Here is a 9,903-nt window from a genome sequence, read left to right on the forward strand (position 1 = left end):
CTAGCGCAAGAAAATAGTGTAGTAGGTAGAGCCTTTTATTCCCCGCAATGAGTGGGGAATTTGAAATGCCCTAGGGTAGAGCCTTTGCGGGGAATTTGAAATGCCCGCAAATGTATCAGAATTTGCTACTAGGGTTTAGGGCCTGGATATTCGTTTTTGGGTAGTGACGAAAACTATTAGAAGTTGGGCGCTGGTGCTCACTCGGCTGATAAAGGCACATGCTTCGACCGCCTCCACGATCGTCAGATTAACTTTTGTTCATGCAGCACACAACATCCCCCGCTCAATACTAGAAAATTGCTTATAGGTGGGTTCATATTAGTGGCTAATGCACTCTAGCATATGCTACCGGTAATGGGCACTTACTAGTGGCAGGCACAAAGTCATACCCACCACTAACATTTTACTACAATGGCGGGCGACCTTTTGCGCCAACCATTGGTAACAACGACCCGGATTAGTCATAGGCCAAAATTACCAATGGCGGCAGAAATATAAGGCCGCTATTGATATTTTTGGACCCGTAGTTATTCTGGCAAAAACACCAATGGCTGGCTCGTATTGATGAAGTTACCAGTGGCAGGAGGGTGTTTGTGCCCATCATTGGTAACTTTGTGTTGCCGCCACTGGTAACTTAAATACGAGTGGCATGTGCTTTTTCGTGCCTGCCACTGGTATTTTTATGCCATTATTTTATAATGTTAGGGTTTTATTGTTTTATCTTTAGGCTTATGGTCCAAAAAGTTTTCTACATCCTAGTTACACCATTGGAAGTTTCATGTAAGAGTTTGGCACATTTTACTATTAATTAGCCATTTTGAGGGAATTAAATAGATTTCTATGTATTTAGTGGAGGTAAATGCATTCAAGGGCTTAATTACAGTAGACGGACCAAACAATGCCAAATTTTGGCATGTCACAAGTAGTATGTTGAGTGTCGAATTTGAATACTAACGAGGAATGAGCAGTTGCTTCAGATGCAAAGCGATCTGTTTCAAATGCCTAGAAATGCATTTAGTTTCTTAAATATAGAAAATAGACCCCGGAAAATGTCACATTTTGACTTGATATATTTAATGGAGTGTACTGAACGTGGGAAAAAAAAAATCAAGGTCAACCGACAAAGCAACGCTCGATTCAGATGCAAAACTATCTCATTCCATCTCGAAACATAGTTTCTTTTTGGGAGATGGTTCGGTTCATATGCAGTCTGCGTGACAACTTTTTCGAAACATTTTACTACAGCCTCTAGGGGTCATATTAAGACACCACGTAAAGTTTCATGATTTTCGGTTTTCGTTTGAATATTTCTGAATTAAAATGTCAATAACCACATTGTTGGTGCCTTGGTCTCGACCACTTGGTGTTTGCGACTCCTCTTGTTTCCTTGAATAATTCTTAAACATATACTAAAGACCATAAATACCTTTTTAACCCATTCCTGGTGATTATTTCATGTACTTACAGTTCAAATTTGAATTGTATTCGTTAAATGCCTATACATGCATTTAATGGTTTAAATATAGAAAATGGAGCCAAAATTGAATATTAACATAATACGTGAAATGATGTTTGCTGGGTTTGAAAAACAATTGTACCATAACTCAAAATCTAAAAGGCTAACGCTTTAAAAAACACAGAATTCCTAAAAAATATCAGCGACCGGCCCTAGAAAATGGTCGCCACAGGTAAATTCCGCATCATTAAAAAACTATAACTTATGATATCTAAGTCTGAATTATTTTTTATTTTTTTGCAATTTAAATATTTATATTCAATAGAATAGGTTTTACTTTTCCTTGAATAAATTTAGATTTTATAAAAGATAAATATTTTTTTGGTAGTTTAGATTTAAATTATATCGGGCAGCATCAGCATGAGTGTGCTTGCTTCACACGTTGCGCAGCTCATGGTCTATTTTACAAACCTATGTAAGGACCAAAAACCTCGCTCATAATGTACGCAATCATGCATCAAAACACCCCTTTTCCAGCCACCGTTTGTACATACCAACTCCCTTTCTTTCTCTCATGACTCTCGATTCAACCCCTTCCGCTCGATTCAATCCACTCTCTGCTTGTCTCTGGCGCCTCTCCATGCATCCTTCTCCAGCTCTAGCGCCAGCCACTCCCTCAACTAGCGGCACAACGCGGGCCAGTATAGGCAACGGTCCCTCCACCCATGGTAACTTATTAGCAGTGGCGGGAGGTTAGTGGTGGGCCTAACTAGGCCCAAAGCCCGCCACTGATAGCCATTTTGTGCCGTCGCTACTAACGTGTTTTACAACAGTGATTACTCGCATGAGCTTTGCAATGTGGTCTAGTGTTGTGCTCGACTGCTTTTGCAACATGGATTGTGTTGCAAACCTTCTCCCTCAATTGTGCCCCACATGGGACCAGCACCACCACTCTTCCATTCTTATCTCAAACGAAGAGATCACATCCACATCTTTTTTTCGAGCCTCGTCTCCTATGTTCAGGTTCTTCCCGTGGATGTGCATCCCCCCAAGCACGTCTCCAAATTATTTTGTCGCATGTGAGAAAAAGAGAGCTCCCGTGGCCGGATCTAACTGGTGCAAAGACGATTGCCTCCTGCGAGCTTGGGTAGAAGCGAAGCTGCGACAATGGACACTGGTCTGTTGTGATCCCGAGGAGGCGAGGTTGTGACCATGGTCGAATCACGTTGTTGCAAAGCCGACGGACCTGCTACAAGGCCGAGGACGCTCCCACTTTGTCGATGATGTTGTGATTATAACGTGTGATGTTGTGCGGCTGCGATGATCATTGTGTTGTGTTGACGATGGTGGTCCTACGGCAACCGTGGCGCTCCTGCAATGGCGACCCGCAACAACGGAGTTCACGGCGGCTGGCGGCACTATGCTCAGCGCAGCTCTATGCTGGACAGCAGCAAGGGGCTATTTGTTGCAGTCGCAACACAAGCCAAGCTGCAAACGGCAGAAAAACATTTTTGAACGAGCGCAACGCAAACTGCCGAGTGCAACACTTGCCATGTTGCAAATGGCTGGGCGTTGTGGAGCGGCTGACGTTGCAAAGATCGGACGGTTGTTGCGCACGCCACTCAACGTTTGCGAAGGCGGCCGGGCGCTGTCGAGCGGCTGATTCTGCAAAGACCCGACCGACGCGTAGCGCCATCGTTAGGAGTTTGGGACATTATGTTTCCTCGCGATGAAATGCAACCAGCCCAATCGTCGTATTCGTCCTCCCGTGCGGATCATACATTGCCTTTTGTGGTGCAATCAGGCACCTCCACATGCATGGTTGCACCCGTAGCGGCGCTGGCCTGCTTTATAATCGTGGCGTGCAATTAATTCTCACACGCATCCAATTTTAGCTCATGTGCAAACAAAGTCCAATGGAAACAAGCTGGCACATGAACTTGATTAGCTTGCTTGGCCTTGCTCTCTGTCGTTCTCTTCAACGAAGACAGTCTTTTTTTTTCTTTTTGCGAGAAACGAAGACAGTCCCTCCTTTCGTCGACCTTCGGCACAACCTACCCAACTAGTCGAAATAGGAAAACCCTAAATTCCAATTACCACTAAATAAAAAGTAGCTAAAAGTATAGTTAAATCCCTTAGAGCATCTACAGTCGGACGCCTCAAGCCATTCCTCATATGGCCGCGGACGCGCCCGGTCAGTGACCGGACAGGAGAGAGAAGGAAAAACATGACCCAACCGGATCGCTCGTATCATCCCTATACACCCAGGCTGTCTGCGAACCATCATATCCATCTCAAATATGAGGAGGATATGAGGGCTCGCCGACGCGCCCGGACGCGCCCGGGCATTCCGGCACATAGGATGCGGCCCCACTCAGGACCACCTTTTCTCTTTATTCATTTTTTATTTCTTTCTCTTCATATCCACCAATCACGTGCAAGTGACCGGACATATGAGAAAAAAAAATAAGAAGTGTGGCTGCACTGCCGGATAAACAGAGGCTCAAAACGGACATACCCGGTCATTGACCGGGCGCGTCCGCGGGCGTATAAAGGGTCATATTTGCTATGTCTGACTGTAGATGCTTTTATGTAGCTATGATTCAAAAGGACGAACAAAGGAGTGCAGGAGTAACTAGAACCAAAGTTTCTATGCCAAAATGGAGCAGTGAATTCATCGCTGGAACCTTTGTAAGCAGGAGTGGTATCCATACTTCTGAGCAGCTCCCGGAGGGTGCGCATCTCTGGGCCAACCTGCCATTACTCCCGATGATTGATTGTCTTGATCAGACACGGGCTTCGGTTGTTCGGAACTTCGAATCGAATAATTTTGGTCAAATTGGGCAGCTAGCCCGAGAAAGCCACGGTACCACACGTTACCATTCCTTCTCCATTTGGATTTTACGTTGGCTCTCCCATTTCCAGCAGATTCGTTTCAATCTTCCGTTCCACATTAATGCAAATGCCACCACTGCGTACACCTTTGTGTGTGAAATCACCACCGCATATACTACTTAACATACATAATCACTCATTATGTACGTACTACGTAGTAGCTACGTTCTACAGTATCATGCATCTCTGAACTATACTTAAATCTCGTGATCACGGGCTAACGTCTTGTTCTTTCATGTGACCTTCATGAAATCCTTGGGCCACGCAACTTGAATATAGTTTGGCACTGTGGCCGGTTAGTGGTAACAAATCGACCGCACATCTATATAAATCTATGAGCTACTACTAGATTAGTTGTAAATCGGATCTATGGACCAAACCTCATTAATACCGATCCTGACACAGATCTAGTGCGACTGAATGTGTTGACATCCCATAACTCTTGGGAAGTGAGTGTCAGTAAGTGTATGTGTTGCATTGTCGAGTTGCCAAATCCGAGATCACCAGCTCATCAAATCACTGTGATAGTTGTGTGATCATAATGATGCAGAGGCTGGGTTATACTTTAAAAAAATCCTTTCAAATGATTTGCTTTTGCTCTCCAATCAATTATCTGAATGGGGCATCTCTAGCAAATCCCCTATTTTAAAAGTTCAAAATCTTTCCCTTATCCCATTTCCCTAATTTTGTGAAGGAATTAAACGTTTGCTCATCTTGCAGATCACATATTACTTAATCTCTCAAAATAAATTCGAAAACTAATTTTGCACACAAACTCGTCTCATGCACGAATTAAGACTAGTTCCTTGCATTACTAAACATCGGTACCACATTAGCATATTACATAGCATAATTAAAAAGTTCATGCCTGCACGAAGACCAAATGGACATCGAACTAGCCCAAGCAACAAGCATCGATCTAAAATGTATAAAACTTAACACTATCTAACTTTAGTCATCTTTGCAGTTAAGATAGAGATGTGTCTCTGGCGGATCTGTCTTTGGTGGATTTGCTCGGGTCTGATTGTCATTCGTCTACGTTCTAGTGTCTTCAGATTGGATCTCTATCTTAACATAGACGATTGTTGCTCTGTTGGGTTGGTCCTCTTAGGAAGAGATGTGTCTTCAGAACAACAACTGTCATTCTGCTCGACAACCTAACTTTAGTCAACTTAAGACTCTTCATCAGCGGCGGTTGTTGTTCTATTGCGTTGGTCCTATGGAGGCTTAGCACGACGACTTCATGACTGTGTACTACAACAAGTTTTGCCCGACTCTGGCGAGGGAGGACCGATGACAGCGGCGCGCCTTCAGCTTGCTTCAGTGCTTGTAGTCGTGAATAGGTGGTCTGCAGATCTGGGTGTAATTTTTTATTATTTTTAATGTTCATTGTACTACCATGATTGAAGATAAATAGATTGAAAGTTTTGTCACAAAAAAAAGATAGCTATCAAAGTCGGAGCCCGAGCCCAAGTCGAAGGATGAGACGGGGATACCCCCCACCCACCCGGAGGGGCCAGCCTTGTTGTCATTAGTGGTGGACCGACTCCATGGCATCTCGTCCTCATACTACTCAAGGAGCTTGTCGAGCTCGTTGAACAACTGATTGCTCTCGCATTCGAGGCAGGTGAACTTGACGCGGTCGTGGTCGACCGTGCGCTCCTCATCCATGAATCGAAAATAGGCTTATCCCATTGCACGTTGAGGTGGGCCTTATCACATTCACAATTGTATGGTGAGGTGGCATACTTGCATGTTGAGACAAATAAGTTAGTGAAGATGACTCTCTTAGGTATATAGGATATGATATAAAAACTAAACTAAAATCAAAACATTAAAATTATAAGAAAGAATGAATTACTGGCATTGATACTACCTTTAAAAAGAAAAGAAAAACCTATAAAAAAGTTGCACACAACAATTCTATGAAATTGCTCCTTTTGCAATATACAAATTATAAACATGTAAAAGTGCAATATTCACACTCTAGTATAATTTACACACATATTATATAGTACTTGCGTGTATATTTACACACATAAAAAATCAAATTTTGTAAGAAGAATGAATTAGTGGCATTTGTTTTACCTATTAAGAAGAAAGAAAATAATAAATAAATAAAAACAAGTCAAAATTTGCACACAATTTACACATAAATTGTTTTCTAATAATATGAGAAAGAAGCATATACTACACCAACTAATAGTGGAATAACATTTGTATTACCATTTTAAATAAATAAATAAACCAAAATAAAAATAATGAATTTTTCTAGGAAGAATGAAACCTTTTAATAAGAAAGAAAATGAAAAAAAACTTGCACACAACTTTACACTTAAATTGTAGTTTTTGTAGTATGCAAAGAATAAGCATACACTATTGCAATTTTCACTCTCTACTTTAATTTGCACACATATTTTATAACTTGCATGTATATTTACACACACAAAAATAAAAATGACTTTTTTAAAGAAAGAGTGAATAAGCGACATTGGTATTACCCTCTAAGAAGAAAGAAAGTGAAAAATAAATAAAATAAATTATGACATAATTTGTACACATTTACAAACTATGCAAGAATAAGCATATAATAGTGGAATTTTCATAAAAATATATATTATTTTAAGAAAGAATGATTTAGTGGCATTGGCATTACCCTTAAAGAAGAAATAAAATAAAATAAAAATTAAAACAAAATCAAAAAATAAATTTTTGTAAGGAAGAATGAATTAGTGGCATAGGTATTACAATACCTTTTAAGAAGAAAGAAAGTAAAAAAACTTGCACGGAACTTTGCACTAGAATTGCAATTTTTTTACAATATGCTTGGAATACACATATAATAGTGCAACTTTCACAATCTAGTATAATTTACACACAAATTATATAGTGGAGTACAGGCATGTATATTTACACACAAAAATAATAATTGAAATGATATCCCAACTTACAGTCCATTTTTCTCTCTCTCCTCAAACAGAGTAAAAATATAATAGTTACATTCTCAAGCCTACTTATGTTATCTCATGGGTGTGTCTAGAACTCAGTCGATTGAGACTTAACGAAGTCTCAGTCGAGTGACGTCAGCGTGGTTTTTTTGCTACAAGCGGCACGGCTAGATGCTACAAGCGGCGACGAAAAATGTTGCGATGGTATTGCAAGCAACAACAATAAATGCTACAACCATTCTAACTGAAATGCTACAACCGTCCATGAAGGATGTCGCAACCGATGAGATAACGTGCTACAACCGATGAGGGACGACATGCTACAACCAACAAGACGGATGTTGCAACCGGTAGGAAAAAATGTTGCAAACGATGGCATAAAATGTTGTATGATCGACTGAGACTTGGTTAAATCTCAGTCGACTGATTTTTAGCAAGCCCGTTAACTTATTGTAATACTCCATGGTCACACCGGAGTAGTACTTGCTTTGAAGCGGTATACATAGGCAATGCCCAGGCCTGTAGGGAGGCAAAAACGACAAAATTAACTATGGACGAAAACAATTTACAAACTGAACTGGTTTCAAAAAATTCGCTCAGCTAACCTTTTTGTGTGGCGCTCGACAGCTAGCCGTCACACTCAACAGTGCAGCGTCTAGCTCTCAGGCGCTGCACGTCTGGCCAGCGTGGCACCCCAGGGGCCCGCACTGAGCAGTGCAGCGCCTTTGAGCTAGGCGCTGCACTATAGGGTGTGGCGCCTGGCTCTTGGGCGCTGCACTATGACTTTGTAAGAGCCACTCGCTGGCCCCCCCCACCCCATTCGTTGCAGTTATAGAAAGGACTCAGCGGTGGCTTCCTCCTCTCCTCTCTCAATCCTCTCTCCCAAAATCTTCAGATCTGACGATTTGGTGCATTGATTTCTTCACCAATCCATCCTAGAAGGTATTCTCCTTCGATCCCCTTCTTTCTATCCAGAAAATGTTACTTATTTTGAAGATTGCATAACCCTTGTTTGATTGGATTAGAAACTTGCATGTATATTTTGAAATAGATATGTGGGATATAGGATTTGTAGATGATTTGTAATCATTTTGTAACCCTGGTTTAGTTGATTTGTATTGACAATATATGCTTCCATGTTGAAAACCTAGATTCTTGAGATGAACCCTATACATGTCTAGATGTTTGTGTTGCTGTTTTTTTACATGAGTGAGAAGAAATCCTATATTTGTATGGACAAGAATGCTTTCATTGCGGAACCCTACATGTTGAGATGTTTTTGAGATGAAACCATTATGGAACCCTATATTGTTTTGAATACATATGTTTTTTGTGATGATTGTTGGCATGCTTTGATTGTATATCTTACATTGGTATTCAATTTTCCTTTTAGTTTGTACCGATTGTTGAAATTTTGTCTAGGAAGTATGGTAGTTAGCTAATGTATGTTTATTGTCTGAAATTTGTAGGATGGTTTGGCTTTTGGATGATTACTACGACACTCGACACCGGGCCTACTTTATGTCGGAGGAGCAACGTGTAATAATCAAAGTGGCCGGTATTTTGAATTTTGTGTTTATTTCAAACACACATGCCCCATATGTAATATTCTGATTTGCTTGTTTGTAGGAGCTTCAACCTTTGAAGATTCGGTCTCACGGGGTCACCGGTGGTGGCCTGCGCTATGATGAGCGGTACACACCGTACATCAGGGAGACATGACTCCTCCCTTTCATTCAGATGGTCAGCCGGTTGACGCCGAGCCTCAATGCTGCAGCAATCACCACGCTTGTCGATTGGTGGAGGACGGAGACACACAGTTTCCATCTTCGGACCAGGGAGATGACCGTGACGCTCCAGGATATCGCTATGATCGCCGGTCTTCTTATCGAGGGGAATCCTCTCTGTATGAGCACCGATTCTGATGGGTGGCGACAGCAGATGGAGGCCCTTATCGGTATGTCTCCTCCAGAGCCTCCAGTACCAGAAGGAGACAAGAAGAAGGAAAGAGTCGCAGTCGGTACTCCTTTCACCTGGATTGCATGGCACTTTGGGCATTGTCCTGAGGATGCTACCAATGAAGTGGTCCAGACATATGCTTGTGTCTACATGTGGTACGCTATCTCCAGGACTCTGTTTGCTGACACCACATGCAAGAATGCTCCATGGATGTGGCTGAAGGCGTTGACCGTCTTCGATAGCAAATGGAGTTGGGGTTCAGCGGCACTGGCTTACTTATATAGACAAGTAGTCAGTTGTTTGTTTTCACTTCATTGTTACATTATCAATGCGATCTTCCTCGCAGCCTTCTCCCACCACCCCGCCATCTCACCATCGTCATCCTTCTCCTCCACCCCCTTCATTGTTGGTTTGTTGGGTTGAGAAGCTTCCATACCTACGATGAGAGGAACGTAATAGTTAGTAATGACAAAAAGAACATATTGAAAAACATATAAATTGCAACATACTAGTGAATAAGGACAAAAACAACAGATGAAAAATATGTAAATTGAAACATTATAGTTAGTGAGACACATACGGAAATGGTCCATCTAGGTATCCAAACATTCCTCTATAACGACCTTGCCCAAGACCACCACCAGG

General features: G+C 41.8%; 1 pseudogene; it reads left to right on the plus strand.

Annotated features, from left to right (window-relative positions):
• The window catches only part of LOC123171180 (protein MAIN-LIKE 1-like), a 119,220-nt pseudogene extending 109,539 nt beyond the window's left edge, over positions 1 to 9,681 (plus strand).
• The last annotated feature ends 222 nt before the right edge of the window (positions 9,682 to 9,903 follow it).

Source organism: Triticum aestivum, chromosome 7D, assembly GCF_018294505.1.
Source record: "Triticum aestivum cultivar Chinese Spring chromosome 7D, IWGSC CS RefSeq v2.1, whole genome shotgun sequence".
Lineage (NCBI taxonomy): Eukaryota > Viridiplantae > Streptophyta > Magnoliopsida > Poales > Poaceae > Triticum > Triticum aestivum.